This window comes from Eublepharis macularius, chromosome 13, assembly GCF_028583425.1.
Source record: "Eublepharis macularius isolate TG4126 chromosome 13, MPM_Emac_v1.0, whole genome shotgun sequence".
Taxonomy (NCBI): Eukaryota; Metazoa; Chordata; class Lepidosauria; order Squamata; family Eublepharidae; genus Eublepharis; species Eublepharis macularius.
The window spans coordinates 26,744,036-26,751,142 of NC_072802.1; positions in this window are offsets into that span (position 1 = coordinate 26,744,036).

The window sequence follows — 7,107 nt, forward strand, 5'->3', positions numbered from 1 at the left end:
AACTTCAGCTGGCTCATTCTCAGCAGGAGCTCCATCTTCCTCTGTGAGAAGGTAAAAGTGTACTTGCTTCAATAAGGTGCTTACTTCTGTCTGGGATCTTTCTCATTGTTCTGGCAGAAAGGTTTTAAAACTCTCCCAGTTTGATGTCAGACTGTCTCAGTTCCATACCAGTGATGCTGTGCTGCTTTCAGACTGGTTGATATAAGCATTCAACTGGGTTAGTAATCAGGGCAAAAGTCCAGAATGGGGCCCCAGAATCACTGCCAGCCCTCACTAGCCCCCTTGGCTCCCTGCCAGAGCCAAGCAAGCTGCCCATGAAAGATGGGAAGCAGCCACTACTGCTGCCAGAATCCAACTGCATGAGCCTGAAGCAGTTGGTGAAAGTGGCAGCATAAGCCTGCTCTTCTCCTTCCCCCCTGCTTCAGGAGTGCATGGTCATGGGCAGTTGCCCCCCATGTGTGGAGCTCAGGACAGTTGCCCTTATTGCAATTGCCCAAGACTGGCTCTGCCAGCAGTGATGAAGAGCTGGCAGATGGCCCGTGGTAGAGGGACACTCATTGTTATGCATCTGCGACAATGTTTAAGAAACTCTTGATTATCTCTTCATGTCTACACTTCAAGTCAATCTTAAAGGTGCAACATCATGCCAGGTTGGATTTTCTATGGTCTGTTGGCCACTGTAATGGAGATTTTCTTACCTTAGCTAAGATATTAGCTTAAACATGTATGAATTGTAAATGCTCCAGATCTTTCTCTATGGCATAAAAAATTATGGATACAACAATACAGGGAAAAGGTCTCAGCAACCAGTAGACTGACAGGACCAAAGGTCCAAACAGACCAATAACAAAATATTTTTTTTTATTTTTCTATGAAAGTGAAAGTGCTATAGTGCAGTATATTGAACAAAAATTTCCTATAGATTCTACTCCATACATATACACAGCAAACTCAATGCTGAACCATACAAATTGCACAATGGCATCATCTGAACTAATGAAGACCAATAATATGCATCTCAAAGTCCAATGATTAATCTGTTATTTCTTCTTTTTTCTTTTTGCAGGCTGGAGAAGATGGAATGGTCGTCCTGGGAGCCAAGCAGGGAACAAAGGTTTCCCGGGCAGTTCGCAACAGGTGCTCCAGCAGTTATAACAGCCCGTTTCGCATTGTCTTGCTTTTCCAAGCCATAAATAACAGCCTACAATGCAACATTAATATAATCACAATGTGCCAATAAATAAATACAAAAGTTAAAAGAACAGTGTTAATGTATGTTTGTCTACTCACATCCTCTTCAGTACAAGAATTTATACCTCAGCATTGATTAGTTTCTTCCTCACAGTCATGTAACCATAAAGGTCAACTTGATTATATACCAGTTAAGGAACCGATGACTCAAAGGGCGGTTGCCTTAAAGGGATATACCCTGATCGTACAAAAGGAACTGGTACCGATACTGAAATTACTTACAAAAATGCACTAAAATCAATTTCGTTGTTTAAACCAGTGGGGGCCAAGCTGTCCAATCTGAATATCCACTCTGCTTCCATGTGTAATAACCACTTTTGACTGTCTGTATTCATGGGTGTATCTGCTACACATAGAACTGAGAACCTTAATTCTCTTTCATGGGCATGAAATTGACTAAAGTGTGATGACAGGGGAGTTTCCAAGGATTTGTTTCTGATTTTGGACAAATGCTCTTGGATGCGCATTTTAACAGGGTGCATGGTGCTGCCCACATATTGTAGCCCACAGTTACATTCTATAATATACACTACATGGGATGTGGCCCAAGTGGAAAAGCACTTGGTAAATAATGGCTTTTCCATTTTAGGGTTAATAATCGCATCAATGTTAACTGTCAGAGAACACACATTACAGTGCCCACAAGCATAATGGCCTCTGGGTAATGGGTCTTTGTTCTTGAGTGATCAAGTTTGTCTTTAATACTGCACATCTGTCTGTAACCTACTGTTGGAAAAAGATTCACAGCCCGGAATCCCCTGAATTATATGCCAATTCCGTTTTATAATCTGGACTATTTGTGATGCAAGTGGAGTATATTCAATAGACCACTTGATCGCTGAATCATCATTTCTGCAACGTTGAACAAATAAATCTTCCCTATGTGTACTCATCAGTGGCCCTCTCAATGGTCTGTCTGGGGTAGCCTCTGGATGCAAAGGCTTCCCCCATTCTCTCTGCTTCCCTTCTAAAATCACTCTCCCTTGATGAATTTCTCTTTATGCGCAGAAATTGACCATACGGTATGTTTTCTCTAAGTGATCAAATGTGGAAGGAATTATAATGCAAATAAGCACTTCTATCGGTGCTTTTGTGAAAGGGTCGTACTCCCAATTGTGTAGCAGAACGTTTGTAAACAACCACATCTAAAAAGTTTACACAATGTTCATATAAAGTTTCAGCCAATTTAATATTCGTATCCACGGTATTCATCCAATTCATTAATTGATTTGCATAATCATGCCCATTAATTATCATAAATATATCATCAATAAAACACCCATAATAAAGGATCTTATCGAAATAGGGATTAGAGGAGGAATTCAAAAAGGACATTTTTTCCAATTGTGTCATATAAAGGCTGGCTATACTGGGTGCCACAGGGCATCCCATAGCCACCCCTCTGATTTGGTAATAAAACTGGTCTCGGAATCTGAAGTAATTATTTTCAAGTATGATCTCTAGGAGTCTTAATAATAAATGTGTGGGTGGCTGTGGATTATCTCTGTTTAAAAGATTCACTTCTATGACATGGAAGTCATAGAATTCAGGGGATTCCGAGGAAGTCTGGCTTCCTCGTGGGGTATCGAGGTATACAGAGCCTCTACGTCTAATGTCATCAAACATGCTGAGTCCGGAATGGAAAGAGACTCAGTCGTTTGTATGAAGGATGTAGTGTCCTTAATATAAAACTTTGACTTCTGTACTCTCGGTTGTAAATAATAATCTAGAAAAAAAGGAGATGGGTTCCAGGACAGAACTAGAGCCCAACACAATAGGTCGGCCGGGAGGCGTGAACAGATTCTTGTGGATCTTGGGTAATATGTAAAAGACAGGAGTCCGTGGAGACTCCTGTCTGAGATGTTTGACAGTTTTGTCATCTAACTCTCCCATCATGGAAGCTTCTTCCAAAACTATTTTAATTAATCACTGGATGTTTGGTAAGGGATTTCTAGATATAGGTCTATAAATAGTTCTATTGCTGAGCCGCAAATCAACTTCCTTTACATAATCCAGTTTATTTATCACCACTATACCCCCACCCTTGTCAGCAGGTTTAATGACAATCATGCCGTCTTTACTTAGAGCATCAAGAGCTAGATGTTCTGCTTGTGTTAAATTATTCCATCTATTTGTCCTGGTTGCTTCCAATTTGTCTATCTAGCTGGTACCCTGTCTTAGGATTTCTAATGAAACAACAAGAAATCCCCAAAAGACTTAAAGATATAGATCTGTGGTAAACTGGAAGTATATAATTCCGCTATATGTCCACTACTAGTTATACACATCTACTTCCATATGCTCATATACAAAGCATATAACAGGATGGATATTCAATACAGTAAGATATAATAATTGCTAAATGATTGTATATGAATTTAAATATGTTGTTTATGATTGTATGAATGTATAATGATTTAGAAAACATACTGAATGTAATAATTGCTTATAGATACCTATTCTTGTAAAAATTATTTGTATTGTTGGTGATTTTGAAAACAATAAACAGAATTTGGGAAAAAAATGTATGAATGAACATGCAAATGCCTAATAAATACTAAGGCATGTTTCTGATGCACAGTACTGAAAGAACTAGACCTTTAAACATGGTTCTCACATGTAGATATGCGGACAATTTCACCGTAAACTGTGAACTATAAACTGTTCAGCTAAAAAGAAAGAAGTTCTGCTAGCATATTCAAAACGTTAAAGAAATGGCTGGTTTGTGATTAGAAAAATCAAGGGGTGAACAACACTGAGTCGAGATGGTTAATGTAAGCTCTTCTGGGGCCCAGCATGGATTTTCTGACACAAATAGTTAATAAATTTTTTTCAAGCATCGTTTGAAGGTCATCCTTGTCTTTGTAAGCCATTGTATTTGTATAATAAAAAATGGAATAGAGACGCTCTTGTTGCTGTTTGTGTAGGCTTTTTCTGAGCTAAAGCAAGGCAGGCATTATCAGCAAGCCTTGTACCTCATCTGCATGAGTACATTATTCAAGTGTGAGTGTAACAGTCAGTGTCATAAGAAACTTAATTTCATTTTGAGGCGTTCAAGTTTCTAGACCTTAAGGCTCTGAAAATAAGCTTGAAAATGTGTGAGCAATACATAGTGTGAAGTGGGACTATACAGGAACTGCAAGGGTCACGGGGTAAGTTTTAGTGGTGACTTTGCTTTTCTCCATGACTTGCATACATTGTGCAAAATACCTAATTATGCAAATAAGTAAATAGATGGTGTTCTCTCTTTCAAAACTGGGGGCATGACAAGTCAATGAGACATGTGAGAGAGACAGGTTTGATTCACCATTCTGCCATGGAAGCTTGCTGGGTGACACTGGGTCCTTCACAAAGTCTCAGACTAACTTACCTCACAGGGTTGTTGTGAGGATAAAATGGAGAAAAGCTGTGTTGTATTGGACTTTGCAGCAGCAATAGAGCAATTATATAAGCCTGTCTCTGTGTGAAAAACTGCATAGTAATATGCTTGCCTTATGCCTGCTAGGGGGTGGGAGATTTGCAAAGTGATACAAAATAGACAATGGTCCGTAGGGAAGAAAGTAAAATTATGTAAGAAAAAAAGAAATAGTGAAACTGTAAAAAAAGGACTAAAGATGAAAACATATTGAAGGGATGTGGGGAAAGAAGAAAATGAGACCCTGAGAGTTAGAAAACCGTAAGTTATATCTAACCATAACTAACCGTAAGTTAGATATTAACTGGCAACAATTATTTATAATAAGAAAAAAAATTGTGGGAACTTAACAACCTGCATAGTCCAAGTGAGCCTGATCTCGTCAGATCTCAGAAGCTAAGCAGGGTCGACCTTGGTTAGTAATTGGATGGGAGACCTCCAACAAAGTCCAGAGTTGCAGAGGCTAGTCTCACCATGAAAACCCCACCAGGGGTCACCATAGGTCAGCTATGACTTGAGGGCACTCTCCACCACCAAGGAACAATGAAGGATATGAATGTTAGTAGAGAAACAGAAATCTCGAGGGGGCAAAATTGTTGAAAGACATGCCTGACTGGGGTTGATCTGCAGAGGAAGGCAAAGGCAAACCACCTCTGCTCCTTACTTGCCTTGAAAGCCCCTTGCCGGGCTTGCCATAAGTCAGTTGCAACTTGATGGCGTACACATTCAGAAATATATAAATGACATAAATGTATGTGAAAATAAATTTGGGTGAGTATGTGTTTAGGGAGACATCGAGAATGTTTCTAAAACAGATTTAAAAGATAGTTGAAAGTATGCCATCAAACAGGTAAAAATGACAATGACAATACTGAAGAATCATACAGGAAAGAGATGGGAGATGGCACTGTAAAAATATACCATAAAAGAAGTGGAAGAAAACTTTAGGTAAAGCATCATCATCATCATCATCACAACAACAACATTCGATTTATATACCGCCCTTCAGGACAACTTAATGCCCACTCAGAGCGGTTCATAAAGTATGTCATTATTATCCCCACAACAATAATCACCCTGTGAGGTGAGTGGGGCTAAGAGAGCTTCAGAGAGCAGTGACTGACCCAAGGTCACCCAGCTCGCTTCAAGTGGAGGAGTGGAGAATCAAACCCGGTTCTCCAGATTGGAATCCCGTGCTCTTAACCACTACACCAAACTGCTAAAGTTGTTTCCATAATCAAAAATACAGGGCTCGAGAGAGAGCAATCATAAGGGGTGGGGGGACCACAAAATCACCTAAAATGATGACCAAACACATTAATTATAGTCTACAGCAGAGGGAAGATGCTTGGGGGGAAAATGGGAACTTGTAAAGAGAATTATTGTTTTTAAAGCAGATTTAGGAAAATATTTAAATTCAGTTGCCCTGCAGACAATTTGGAAAGAGAGTCAATTGTGCAACATTTCTGTATGTAAACAGTAACTTCATGCGAATAAGCAGCTTATATACAGAAATCATAGGGGTTTTTTAAATGGCAGGAAAGAAAAAAAAGATGAAGAAAGGACATCCAAGTTATTGGTGAGCAACTTCTTCCACAGAGTTTATAACAACAGATTGACAAGTATAACAGTACATGTCTTTTTTGCATCTGTGGGTGTTCCACCGGAACATTAAGCATATTGTGTTCAAATACTGGGAACAGTGTATCCTAACATAACACCAATATCCAGTCTGTGCCTTCCTATTCAATGCTTAGTTTTTTAAAAAATGTTCCATTTAATTTATAGTTGAGGGGAGGGGGGATGACATAACAAAAAAGGTGCAAAATAAGTAAACCATAATTTTTCACGTGTACCCACTCAGTCTAATAGTATACTGGGTGGTTCATGCTAGGTCATGATTAGCTGCAAAACCAGGGCATGCATAGAAAAGGGAAGGATTTCTTCCTTTTGGTGGGACTCCTCAGTATCGTCCCAGAAGGTCACTGAAGGGGCTATACTCCAAGATAGCCATAGGTCTAGTGCCCTAACATTTAGTCCTGGTAGGTAGCCTTTCCCATCATGGTGAATCATGAGAGAAGCATCTTGCCACCAAGAGAAACAGAAGAGAAACCCTGTTACCCTGGCAATGTCAGATCTGGGCAAGGGAATGGCATAGGAGAGGAAAACAGCAGCAGTCACAGGGTTCCCAACCTCTAGGTGATGGCTGGAGATCTCCTGGAATTTCAACTGATTTCCAGGCCACAGAGATCAGATCCCCTGCAGAAAAAGGCTGCTTTGGAGAGTGGACCACATAGCATTATGACTCACAGCATTTCCTCTCATCCCCAAACCCCATCCTCTCCAGGCTCCACACCCCAAAATCTCAAGGAATTTCACAACCTGAAGTTGGCAACGCTAATTTGGAGAAGGAAGAGATAGGGCCACGCTAGAAGTGACAC